The sequence below is a fragment of the Aquarana catesbeiana genome, linkage group LG04, assembly GCF_042186555.1.
Source record: "Aquarana catesbeiana isolate 2022-GZ linkage group LG04, ASM4218655v1, whole genome shotgun sequence".
In the NCBI taxonomy this organism is placed as follows: Eukaryota; Metazoa; Chordata; class Amphibia; order Anura; family Ranidae; genus Aquarana; species Aquarana catesbeiana.
The window spans coordinates 663877815-663892405 of NC_133327.1; the positions used below are offsets into that span (position 1 = coordinate 663877815).

A 14591-nucleotide genomic window follows, 5' to 3' on the forward strand; every position below is an offset into this window, starting at 1 on the left:
TAGGTCACTCAAAGCAGAGTTCCACTCGTTTGTAAGTTTATTAAAAGTCAGCAGCTACAAAAAGTGTAGCTACTGACTTTTAATAAACAGACACTCACCTGTCCCATGCTCCAGTGATGCGGCCGCCTGAAGCCTCGCTCCTCTCCCCCACCTCTCCATGGCGCCGTCATTGTAAGCGTGGGCGCCCAGCTGTGCGGCTTAACAGCCGGGTGCGCACTGCTCTCCTAGTGGCCAGGCAATCTTCCGGGACCTGTGACGTGTCCCAGAAGATTGCAGAGAGGGACCACCTAGGGAGAGAGGAGGAGTCGCCTAGGCGGCGAGACAATGGAAGCAGGAAGTGGGACACGAAGTACCTGTCAAAACCAGGTACCCACTCCCCCCTCCAAATGTGGCATGTCAGGGGGCAAGGAGTGCTTAAAGCAGAAGTTCCACTTTTTGGGTGAAACTCTGCTTCAATCTACCTTAAAGAGGAATTACAGTCTTCTTATAATAGGCTGCGAGTATGCAGTGTCTCTTCTGCAATAAAAAAACCACCTACCTGCCTGCTTGCAGTCTTCTAGGACAGGGGTCTCTAAACTTACTAAAGAAAGGGCCAGTTTACTGTCCTTTAAATTTTAGGGGGTCAGACTGTGCCCAGTGGGAGTAAACACTGCCTGATCTTTGGTATTGGGGGGGGGGGGGGAATAGTTGGTGTCTGTGGGAGGAATAGTGTGACATTGTTGGTGTCAGTGGCAGGTATTATGCCCCATTATTGGTGTCAGTGGCAGGTATAATGCCCCATTGTTGGTGTCAGTGGCAGGTATTATGCCCCATTGTTGGTGTCAGGGGCAGGAATAATGCCTCCAGAGCCAAATAAAGGCAAGCAAAGGGCCGCATCTGGCCCCAGAGCTGCAGTTTGGAGACCACTGTTCTAAGGCATGTAAACTGAGCTGCACATGCACAGCTCAGCTTACAGCACCGACCTTGTTCCTGTGTGCCAGTATAGCTGACTCCTGTACATGCACAGGACTTACATTATCCCAAGCCAGCCAATAGAAACGTCCAAAGACCGGCATCCGGACTGTTAGAGAGTAGGTGAGCTTAATGACTTTCATTCTACTTGAATGTGGAGCTACACTCACCTTACTCTCCTCCAACAATGTGATGTCTACAGGTTTCCTGGTCAGTGCCAACATTCATGAATGGTCTTCTGCCAGGCTCTAGATCTTTGGCCATCCTGATTAGCCATGGCGGGATGATGTAATTGCTTATTGCTTAGTTCATTCATCCCAGCATATTCCAAAATTGTACACTGAGTTGTACTTGGGAAGCTCAATGTATGTAAGAAGGCGAACATTTGCACCCCGTTCAACACTGGGGGCATTTTTCAGGTGCTACAGCACTAAAAATAGCACCTGCATAGTGCCTGAAAAAAGTGGCCGAGGGCTTTCACAGTGGAGCAGTGCGCTGGCAGGGCATCACAAAAAGTCCTGCCAGCAGCTTCTTTGGAGCGGTGAAGGAGCGGTGAACTCACTGCTCCTCCACCGCTGCTCCCCATTGAAATCAATGGGGCAGCGCTGCGATACCACTGGCAAAGCGTCGCTCCTGCTGCATTTTTGCGGGCGAATGAAACCCCTTTTCGGCCGCTAGTGGGGCAGTTTGCCGAATAGTGCCACTAAAACGACGGGAAAGCGGCGCTAATAGCACCACTTTACCACTGACGCCCTAGGCGGCTCGATGTGAAAGGGGTTTTACTGTGGAAGAGATATAGTGGAGTTAAAGACAAATAGGCTGTTCACTTTGCAAGGGAATTTTTCCTTAGCTTAGGAATGTGATAAAGCTGTTCTGACATCAATCAACTAATCATTCACAAGCAAAACTACTTTTTTTTTTTAAACATTTTTTCTGCTCGTGATCGGGTAATTTAAAAAAAAAAAAGTGAATTCTCACCCCATTCATTAAATTAAGTGAAAATATTCCTTGCAAAATGAGCATGCATCACTACTTTAGTAAAACAACTCCAGTAAATCTCTTCTGCAAAAAAAAAAAAAAAAGCCTGCATGGTCACCTTTTCTAAAAATTGTTAATCAACTCCTAGGCTCAAGCTACCATCAGCCACTTAAAGGGTTCTGAAACGCTGGGGGGCAAGCTTCCTGATCACAGTGATTGACTGTCACATGACTGCCATTCTAAAGTATAGGAAAGATTTTATTTTAATAATTTGTCCTCATGAAAACTGATATAATTATGATTCTGGTAGAAGGCATTAAACTGTGTAAAACATTTTTTTTTTTTAAATTGTGTGCTTTTTTACATGTGACTATACAAATACATTAAAATAAACATAAAAAAAAAAAAATGAATTAAATATTTAAAAAAAATATTAGTTGAAGAGAGAACAGGGATGAGTTAATAAGCACCAATTAACTAAGGGTTATTACAGAGTATAATAGAGAAATGTTATTTAAAAAAAAAAAAAACATACATTTATATATATATACCAATATACCATATATATATATATATATATATATATATATATATATATATATATATATATATATATATATATATATATATATATATATATATATATTTATTTTTCTTTTTTTTTTTACATGTCTGATTACTTTAACATGACAGCATCTGCAGATTGAGTCTAATCACTATGATGAAGATTAATGAAGCAGAGTGGATGCAAAAGTAACAATGTTACTCTGTACCTCTCTTATCTTTCTACTTCGCATTTTAACAGTTTTTTCTTTTTTTTTTTTGTAGCAGTAGCTGCTAGATCTGCTGTATGTACACAGCAACTCCCAGTTTTATTTTAAGAACCAAGCTTTACTGACAAGCGGGGTGGGGGGGATGCAGCAGAGGGGTAGAAGTTCCAGACGTACATTAACATGTCCTGTGTACTTTGACAACCCTTTTAGGCATGTCTAGTGTCCTCAACTAGTTAAGAACTGAAGAATTAGATTACAGCTGATATTTCTCATAAGATACTTAAGACACATAATGGACTGCAGTATTAATGGTTGTTTTTTTCCATTGCTGCTTGATAAATTCTATTTTAGCAGTGTAGCGGTTGTAAACATTTTAACATAAATGGACGTGAAAAAAAAAAAAAAATAATAACTACGCTATTCATTACATTTTATGTGCTAAAGCTAAGTAATCGTTTGAACTGACCAACGTTTCTATAGAATTTCACAGGCGGTATAAGTTAGGCTCCCATTATTTTTCTTTGACAGCAAAATGACTTGAGATGCAATGCAAACAAATGTACGCCTGGCATGAACGTATCAGAAAAAAATGAAATTGCATTACCCTTGTTGTCCCTCGGGACTCACTAATGAGAGAGACTTTCAAAGCAAACTGAAACTTAAACTGTAATAAATGTGAGTCTTCCTTGACGTGCATAGTTATCAGGCTTTTAACAACTGGAAAGTCGCACTTTGCCAGTTATTCTAAACAATTTTAGGTGCCAATCAATACAACTCACTTTTAACAGCAACGAGCGTGTGAATTAAGAGGACACTTTCAGCTCACATGGAAGTTAGTGTTAATAAATGAGTCTGCTTTATACGCCCGTGCTCTCCTTTGAGTTGTGATAAAGTGTTTGATGAGGACAATAAGAAAAGCAGATGACATGCTCGACACCGGTGGATACAATTACCCCCTTATGTGCTCCTGGTACCACTGCATCAGCACTCATCATCTTCTGTCTTTCCTCCACGAATTTACTCATGTAGAAGTCTCTGAGCTACTTTTCAGCACAGCAGGCAGTAAGCCTTCCTTAATTACCACCAGAGAGACCCAGATGCTTTTGTCAGCTTCTCCAGTAACGTAGAAATAGATTATATGAAGAGAAACTAACCTAAGGATCTGAAATAGTCCAAAGGAAGAAATGGCATTGATGTCTCTCTATCAACAAAAGTACAGTAATAATATCGTTAAAGCCATCATAACACTATATTTATCAAACTGAGGGGACATTTTACAGCCCAGCCCCTACACGTTTCTTTGGTCTTCTCTTCCTAATGAAGCAATGTGTAGACTTTACTGCTGACTTTTTCACATTCCATCTTTTTTTTAAAATAGTAAAAACTATTTATTAAAAGTTAGGCATAGGCATACAGAATACAAGTGTATAAGGCCCTGGTGTCCATCCAACCAGGGGGTTGCATGCGCCCCCTTTGGCACTTTTTGTGCAGCCCTCCAGACCCTGCAAATGTTATTTGTGTTTCCCAATTGCCGTGTTATAGCAGTGATTTCTAGCAACCCCATGTAATATGTCTCCAGACTATGACCCCTGAAGCAAGTCCTCAGTCTCCAACAACTCCTGTAGCAAGTTCACAGTCTCTGACAGTCTCTTGTACCATGTCTGCATTCTCTCACCTTCTCTTGTATCAAGTCTGCAATCTCTGACCATCTCTTGTAATATGTCCACGGTCTCTGATCATCTCATGTATTATGTCCACAGTCTCTGATCATCTCATGTATTATGTCCACAGTCTCTGATCATCTCATGTATTATGCCCACAGTCTCTGATTTTGTTATGTATTATGCCCACAGTCTCTGACCATTTCTTGCACCATATCTGCAGTCCAGTGGGGGCTGGTGGTATTTTTTTGAGGAGGGGGGCGGCAAACAGTGCACAGCCAGCCACCTCCACAGTCAGGTCACCCGCACTCCCCCCCCCCCTGGTCGGTCTGCAACACTTACCCCGGGCTTCCCTCCGGGTGATGGACAGGCGGCCAACTAGCTTCCCCTGTGTCTCCTCTCCTCACGTCTCCACCCTCCTCCTCCTGGCAGCCAATGTAGCTTCTCCTCTGGCTTCCCTCCGGACAATGGATGGCGGCCGGCTAGCTTCCCATGCATCTCCTCTCCTTGCATCTCCTCCCTCCTCCTCTCGGCAGCCAGCAAAGCTTCTTCTTTTGGCTAATTGGGAAACAGGTCTCAGACCCGCTTCCTGATTGGCCAGGAGGAGAATTAGTAAGACAATAACGAATATTTATTCACTAGTGTCACACAACTGGGTGGGCTTAAAGCGCAGCCTATTTTGAAGCTTATTAGAGCCTCTGGCTCTAATCACGTGCTTAACCCCCCCCATTGGAATCCATGCATCCGGCGCCCAGCATGTAGATTAGGGGCTGGCCACATGAATAGGGGGGGCAGCACCCATGCGCTTCTTATGGATGGGCCGCCACTACTGCAGTCTCTGACCATCTCCTGCACCATGTCTGCAGTCTCTGACCATCTCCTGCACCATGTCTGCAGTCTCTGACCATCTCCTGCACCATGTCTGCACCATGTCTGCAGTCTCTGACATCTCTTGTATCGTGCTCATAGTCTTTGACTATATTCTGTTGTCTGTTGTCTCTGATAATAAATATTCTCTGAATTTTATGTGTGGCCCTTTGGTGATGACACAGCCAGAGGTCCCCCATATCAAGAACCTTTACCACCACTGCCATTTTAATCTGTTGACACCCACATTGCACATGTGTGCATCTTTAACAGGGTGGGCTTTAATGCCCACACACCACACATATGCATCCATGGGGGATCCAGAAATTTCTGTGCTAAGAGCGTGCTCACTGCATGCTCTGAGATAGTCAAAGAAAGCTCTTGGTCTCTGGTAATTAACGGGACCAGGAGGGACCATCTTCCAATCATGTGACCACTGCAACAGCCAATCAGGCTCCCCAGGTGTAACAGTTAAAAGGATGCTAGGGCTAGGCAAGGGAATAGGGTCTTTACAAAAGGCAAGGTGGCACTTTTTACATCTGGAGAAAAAGATTTATTCTCCGATATGGAAAGACTTCTTAACAGTTAGAGCTGTGGTATAGACTTCCTCTAGTCGTTATTCTACCACTGTATGTGACCCTTCACTTCCTCTTCCCTCTGTGTATGACCTGTACATTTAATGCATTTAGTGCACCATTATCAAGCTCCATGTTTTGACCCCCTCACTACCAGCATGTTTCTTCATTTTAAAAGAATTGTGGGGAAAAAAAATGACCTTGAGCTGACTACTTTCCAAAAGGAGGTCATTTGTGGGGTTTTTGTATTGTCCTGGCACTATTGTTCGATAAGTTCTGTACCAGAAGGTACTGTATGGGAAACTAGAATATTTTTCAAAATGTAAAAAAGGAGATCACTGGTTATTAAATACCACCAAAAGAAAGCTCTATCTGTTAAAAAATTATATCTATATGTATTACCAATGCTCGCCTTTTTTTACAATATAAAGTAAAAAAACATTAAAAAAAAAAAAGATTCTAGTTGTCCATACCTTCTGATACAGAACTCTTTAAACAAGACGATACAAAAACCCCAAACCCCCAAATGATCTACTTTTGGAAAGTAGACACCCCAAGGTAATCTAATTTTTTACCCAATTTATTTTTGAAGATATATATATATATATATATATATATATATATATATTTTTTTTTTTTTTTTTTTTTGAGACTGTGTGGGCTACTAATCAAATCAATGGGTGACACTCCCATCGACAGAAAGTTTATATATATATTTGGATACAGTGTTGCATGACTGAGTGATTGTCACTAAAACTATCACAACCCTGAAAATCTGGTCTGGTAATGAAGTGGTACTACAGGCTAGAACTGAAGTGGATAATCCTGCCCTACTCCATCCAAAACTAGGAATAACAGTTTTGTATTCCCTTACACTTTAATATCTCAATTCCAAATATCTCAATTCCAAAGGAAACTGGAAATGAAATACTGGTTCTAAGTGGACTGACCTTCTAAGAGCCATTGGTACAGATGTTTTACCCCGAAACAATTATCTTGTGTGAACAGCAACAGCAAACATTTACAATTGCGTTCCCTTTTGTTTTCCTATTTTAGTTATTAAAAACATCAATGTGTATTTTAGTGCTGTTCAGTTCTCGAGCTGTGTTGTGTTTATTTGTCATGTTAGAACTGTGTAAACAATCGCTTCTATGTCTTTCCCAGGACACGGGAAGGTGGAACGATCCAGTTATTGAGAATTCCGCATTCCACGAAAATAAACTACGTGAGGTTTATAAGTCGCTCTATTTCAGTTTCTTGATTAATGGCATCTAAGTGGCTAATTGAAGACAAAGCATTAGAGAAAGGAACCGCTGACGTGTGCCTGCTGCGCTTATCACATTTCATTTAGAATTCCTCTTCTTGTGTTAGGTGTAAAGTGTGAGATTCTTGCCAACATTGTTTCTTTTTCGTTCATAATTTTTACTTTAATTTAATGACAAATGGCGCAATTGTCAGCTGAACATACTGTATTGATTTGAAGCAAAACCTTCATGCCTTACTGATAAAGCTACCGGTATGCCTGTGATCTTGAGGTTGAATTGCAGGGTATAGTTGTGTTCTTTTTATTTCAATTGAATCTTATAAGACGTTTGGTAAACAACCCCCTCACTGATTAAAGCCCACCTCCAGCGTCATAAAAAAAAAAAAAAAAAAAAAAAAAGAAACATCCATTGCCTTGCAGAGGTTGACATTTAAAATAAATAAAATGCTCTCTCTGCAAATACATCCTTTTATAGTGCTGTCCCTCACAGACTCATCTCTCAGGGAGCCAGCAAGAGTCCTTTTTTTCAGTTAAATGACACCCAGCATCATTTAACCCACTTCTTGTTTGCCTGGGCTCCAAAAAGAGCACTGCAGGAACCAGTGGCAGAATATTTAGTGCCACTGGTTTCTACAGAGCCCAGCAACCACTGGGCTCTGTATTTGGTATTATCACGTGATGTCATAGGTCCTATTCTTCTTCCAGTGGTTGGTGGGCTCTGTAGAAACCAGTGGCACTTAAGACTGGGATGCCATTAAAGTTCATGTGTGTGTAAAGGCAGGTGTCCCAATACTTTTGGTAATATAGTGTATATATATACACTATATTACCAAAAGTATTGAGATGCCTGCCTTTACACACACATGAACTTTAATTGCATCCCAGTCTTAGTCCGTAGGGTTCAATATTGAGTTGGCCCACCCTTTGCAGCTATAAAAGGTTCAAATCTTCTGGGAAGGCTGTCCACAAGGTTTAGGAGTGTGTCTATGGGAATGTTTGACCATTCTTCCAGAAGCACATTTGTGATTTCAGGCACTGGTGTTGGACAAGAAGGCCTGGCTCACAGTCTTCGCTCTAGTTCATCCCAAAGGTGTTCCATTGGGTTAAGGTTAGGACTCTGTGCAGGCCAGTCAAATTCCTCCACCCCAAACTCGCTCATCCATGTTTCTATGGACCTTGTTTGTGCTGAAACAGAAAGGGGTCATCCCCAAACTGTTCTTACAAAGTTGGGAGCATGACATTGTCCAAAGAGTTCCCTTTACTGGAACTAAGGGGCCAAGCCCAAACCCTGAAAAACAAGCCCACCCCATATTCCCATCTCCTCCAAATGATTTAGACCAGTGCACAAAGCAAGGACCATAAAGACAAGGATGAGCGAGTTTGGGGTGGAGGAACTTGACTGTCCTGTACAGAGTTCTGACCTCAACCCAATAGAACACCTTTGGGATGAATTAGAGTACAGACTGCGAGCCAGGACTTCTCTTCCACATCAATGTCTGACCTCACAAATGCACTTCTGGAAGAATTGTCAAACATTCCCATAGACACACTCCTAAACCTTGTGGACGGCCTTCCCAGAAGAGTTGAAGCTGTGTGGGCCAAATCAATACTAAACTACGGACTAAGACTGGAATGCCATTAAAGTTTATGTGCGTGTAAAGGCAGGCATCCCAATATAGTGTGTATATATATATATATATATATATATATATATATATATATATATATATATATCTATAGATATATCTATAGATATATCTATAGATATATCTATAGATATATCTATATCTATAGATATATCTATAGATATCTATATATCTATAGATATCTATAGATATATCTATAGATATATATATATATATATATATATATATATATATATATATATATATATATATATATATATATATATATATATCTATAGATATATATATATATACACACACATATATATATACATATATATATAAAATGTATTTATTTTTTAAGCAGTGCAGGGGAGAAGGGTACTCAGCATCATCAACTGTAGCATTAGCTCTTAGCGTACCCATTGATTTCTAATATTTTCTGTGTGTTCTCAACACAAATCCATAAAACACTGTCCACTTCTATATTCTGTATCTATGATCCTAGATATATCCCCATTGAGCCTTTGGGATTGGATATACTAAAGGCAAATAGGTCAAACTATCACTTTGCAATGGAAGCTGCACTTTTCATGGAAATTTTGCCCCATGGCTTATTGAATGAGGTGAAGACCTGTTGTTTTTACCATCCAATCTTGTGCAAGCAAAACATGCAGTTTCCTTTTTTTTTCATTTTCCTTGCATGTAATGGGGTATTGTTTGCAAACGGATGCTTCTCCACATTCACTAAGCTGTGGGGCAAAGTGCAGCTTCCCTTTCAAAATGAACAGCCTATTTGCAAATTTAATAAACAAAGCCCAAATACTCAATTTGAGACATAGGGGGGATTTACTAAAGGCAAATAAGCTCTGCACTTTGCAAGTGCAGTTGCACTCATTTTTCTTAATAAATGTAAATGTGGTAATGCTTGACTTCGTAAAGAATACACATTCACGTGCAAAGAAAATACCGTATTTATCGGCGTATAACACGCACTTTTTTCCCCTTAAAATCAGGGTAAAAACGCGGGTGCGTGTTATACGCCGATCCCCTGCGATCCTGAGCTGCCAGATCTAAAAAATCGCCGACCGCGATTTGAAAATGGCGCCGCCGGCGCCGAAATACACAGAGCCGGTCCTCAGCTCTTCTCGGCCACTTTCGGCTTCACTTGAGCTCCGCTCACAGTCACGCCCATCCCGGGCAGGACTACGAGTGGAGCCGAAAGTGAACGAGAGCCGCCGAGAAGAGCCGAGGACCGGCTCTGTGTATTTCGGCGCCGGCGGCGCCATTTTCAAATCGCGGTCGGCGATTTTGAAGCCCAGTATGGCAGGGGATCGAAGGCTGCACTGGGGCAAGGCTGCACAGGGGAAGGCTGCACTGACAAGGCTGCACTGGGGAAGGCTGCACTAACAAGGCTGCACTGGGGCAAGGCTGCACTGGGGAAGGCTGCACTGACAAGGCTGCACTAACAAGGCTGCACTGGGGAAGGCTGCACTGACAAGGCTGCACTAACAAGGCTGCACTGGGGAAGGCTGCACTGACAAGGATGCACTAACAAGGCTGCACTGGGGAAGGCTGCACTGGGGAAGGCTGCACTGACAAGGCTGCACTGACAAGGCTGCACTGACAAGGCTGCACTGGGGCAAGGCTGCACTGAGAAGGCTGCAATGATGGGCATTTAAATGTAAGTTTTTTTCCCTTCAACTTCCCTCCTAAAAGTTTTTTTTCCTTAAAATTCCCTCCTAAACTTGGGGTGCGTGTTATACGCCGGTGCGTGTTATACGCCGATAAATACGGTAAATGAAAAAAAAAAACATTTTTGTGTGTACATGATTGGAGGATGGAACTCAGTAGAGCTTTACCACATTTACTAAGCTCTGAGGAAAATGAGTGCATTTGCACTTGCAGAGTGCACAGTCGATTTGCCTTTAGTATATCCACCCCAGCATATCTAATAGATGTTCTTTTTTAGATTTGGCTGTTTAAATCTTTAAATATAAGGTATTAGCACATTTTTGGGGCTGCGAGGGCTGCTATCATGAAAATTTGCTACTCTCCTAAATCAGACAACGTAACTAAACAAATCTTTGATTAACTAAAACTGGTGCACACAGAATCAGCTTCCATGTTTTATTGTCAAAGCTTAATTGAACAAGCTTCAGTTAGAAGCAAATTCTGTGTGCCCCTGTTTACGTAAATCTCCCCCTTTGCGTCTGAATGGATTTGGTTATTGTGAGCCAGTGGTAGCCATGATGAATTTATATCTACCCCCTATCATTGCATCATTACGACTAGCACATGAAGCACACAGGAAGCACATGAGAAATAGAAAACTCCTAATGCCGCGTACACAAGATCGGTTTTGCCGTCGTAATAAACTCCGAAGGTTTCTCCGACGGAACTCCGACGGAATTCCATTCAAGCTTTCTTGCCTACACAAGGTCAACCCAAAGTCCGACCAAAGTCTGACCGTCCAGAACGCGGTGACTTACAACACGTACGATGGGACTAGAAAAATGAAGTTCAATAGCCAGTAGCCAATAGCTTCCGTCTCGTACTTGCTTCAGAGCATGCGTCGTTTTTGGTCCGTCGGAACAGCATACAGACGAGCGGTTTTCCCGATAGGAATTGGTTCCGTTGGAAATATTTAGAACATGTTCCATTTCTAGGTCCGTCAGAATTTTCGAAAAAAAAAGTCCGATGAGGCCTACACACGATCGGAATATACAATGAAAAGCTTCCGTCTGACTTTTTCTGTTGGACATTCCGCTCGTGTGTACGCAGCTTCACAGGTACAAAATGTTACATCTGTCCTTTGTTCAAGCCTACTCAGCTGTGCTATGCTAAAGGCCTTTTTATGAATTTTAACAATAGCAAATGTCAAAACATATAAATTTTGTAAAATGTCCAGTTCCACCACCCTACGAGTCAGCCAGTGAAACTAATAGCCTTTAATGTGTATTAAAATACCAACCACCAGCAAACACTCTAGGTGCTCACTCACCAGACGGTGATAACTTCTGGGCTGAATGTAGCGTAGTAAGTTGGTAAGTTGGTGTGTATTTTATTGGCAGAGGCCTATAAATCAGACCTAAAAATGGGCCAACTGGCGAGTTAGGAGGGAAAGAGGGATTTGGTTCCAAAAGAAGGATGGTCTAACTTTAATGGGTGTGGAAGAGCTTTGGGCATGGGAACTATATATAATGTAAGTTTTTGCTTTTATTCGTTTTTTTTTTTCAGAATTTATTTTTTCCTGGAGCTTTGGGTCAATTTAGGCATGAACTAAAACTAATTTAGGCATTCACTCGTATTATTTTGGCATTCATGAGTCCATTTTGTTCATATAAGCCAACTACTCCTGTTTTATTGACAATCTACCACTGCAGAAAAACCATTGTGATTTTTTCCTAGAATGCCATAAGCCCGTCTGTAGTTGATTCAAAGAAGCATTATTCATTCTGTCATCCAATGCAGATGGCACAATATGGAAGTGAACGAAATACGAGCCCTCTGTGATACATTCTGCTGTCATCACCAACTGTTACTTACTTCTCACACTTTAATTGTAGGTAAATTTATGGGTCTACTGTTATGGCTTTTTTGAGGATCATTTTATCTTGCCATAAAAACAATCTAATAAACAAAAGTGTAAAATAAGTATGCCATATTAGTAAAACAAAGAACACAAAAGAAACACAAAGCAAGAAAAATTAGTATTACTTTTTTTTTTTTAAATCTTTTTCTAATGTACTATTTTATTTCCCATCGTTAACATTGCCATAAATGTTTCAGAGAATATTATGCAGTGGTATACCTACCTTATATTTTATTCTTTGTAGCTATAAAGAAAAAAAGCAGATTTGGATGCATAAAATACAACAGAGAATATTACCAATTAAAATTTTGTGGAAGAATGCAGGCAAAGATGCGAGCAATTATTATTATTGCAGCTTCTGCAAATGGTGTTTTGAACAGTTTCATGTTTATGGTTTAACAGGCTTTGGCGTTTTTTTTTTTTTTATTGAAATTCTGAAAAAAATGTAATGAGATCTAAAACATTTTTAGTGTACATTGTTGTAGATGAATTGACGATTAAGAAACTTTCAAGTCTTTAAAATTTTACAAAAAAATGCATGTGTGATATAGAAATTTGCACATTTGATGAAATAAAGGAAGAGTCAGAGGGTAACATTTCATACTTTTCAGCTGTTGCTATTTACATATAATTATAACTGAAAATTCTAGGAACCATACGTCATTTATTTACAATGGATTGATTTTTTTTTTCTCCCGCTAGAGCTCATGTTAAAATATTTTCTGTGTGTATTATATAGGAGATCCACACATTAGGAGTCAGTGTGCCATATCTTGCACAGATGAGAATAAGCTCTAATTAGATGCTATACATTTAAATGTATAGTTCTTTGTATTTGGCTGCAATGGCAGACAAATTCTAAAAAAGAGCCCCTATCTGTGGACAACGTTTGGACCTCTGTTCAGTCACTGCCGGACTGCAAACATATTTGCACTGTGTATAGAAAAATAGATATAGGTAAACAGAAATCTTTGTGATGCCCTCATCTTGCTCAAGGTCCATAATATGCAACTTTGTTCAGACAATGTATACCGCATTTAACTTTTGCCCAAATAATGTCAGGTGGAAATTAGAGACGTATTCTGCATGTTTCAGTGATAGCCAGGCTGGAATTGAAGAGGAACTTGCTGTCCATCACCATTTAAATTTTAAAAACTGGAAAAATGGGTTGGATATCATTAAGAATTCCCTTCTTACATGCCTTGGAAGTGAACGATGCCCATGTCTAAGTGACAAAATAGAGGGGGACACAGTGTCTACATCCTAAATTCCAAAGGACCCTGAGGGGTTGATTTACTAAAAGCAAATAGACTGTGAACTCTGCAAGTGCAGTTGCTCCAGAGCTTAGTAAATGAGGCAAAGCTTCATTTTGCAAAGAGTACCTATCCCGGGTACATTTGGGGTACCCTTGAGGTGTTGTTACTTTGGCTTCGGGTCCTTGTCCCCCCAGGACACACAGACTCTGGGGACTCTGTATTTGCCATATTAGCAATACCTCAAGGGTACCCCAAATGCCAGGGCCCATAATCTGTAGGCAAGAGGCTAACATTCAGTCCCCTTCAAAAGCCTCTGTCCCGGGTGAGTCTGTCACAGTACCCAATCATGTACACGGGAACATGAAAAAAAATGCATTTTTGCTTGCACATGATTGGATGATGGAAGTAAGCCTTGACCTCATTAACTAAGATCTCAAGCAACTGCTCTTGCAGAGTGCAGCTGCAAATACTAGCCCATGTACTGCTGGATAATAGGCAAAAAGCAAAAGCTGGTTCTGGCAACTAGGCATTTCTTTCTCCTGTAGAATCCAGAGACCAGGCTTCATACTAGAAATATTTACTTGTATAGATAAAAAAAAAGATTAGGCCACTCAAGCACAATCCAAAACCAGATCGAATGATGTGACCAAAGTAAAAGGAGAGACCTAAGAACTCAAGCAAGATTTCACCACTAGATTACTTACAGCAAAAAAACAAATTTGACGACTGTCTTAACTCAACCAGGACCTACTAAACCTAGGGGTTGATTTATTACAACTGGAAAGTGCAAAATCGGGTGCAGCTGTGCATGGTAGCCAATCAGCTTCTAAATTCAGCTTGTTCAATTAAGCTTTGATAATAAATCCTGGAAGCTGATTGGTTTCTATGCAGAGCTGCACCAGATTTTGCACTCTCCAGCTTTAGTAAACCAACCCCACTGGGACAACTAAAGGCTAATTGACAGATAATAGTCTGAATGGTAATCCGAGCAAGACTTTTAAGGCAGGCCCTATACCTCTCTTGCCATTGAAAGTCAGAAGATATGT

At 40.8% G+C, this 14591-nt stretch overlaps 1 protein-coding gene across 22 annotated transcripts in view; it reads right to left on the minus strand.

Annotated features, from left to right (window-relative positions):
• Positions 1-14591, minus strand: part of NRXN1 (neurexin 1) — a 1909081-nt gene that overhangs the window by 117686 nt on the left and 1776804 nt on the right. The window lies entirely within an intron of this gene.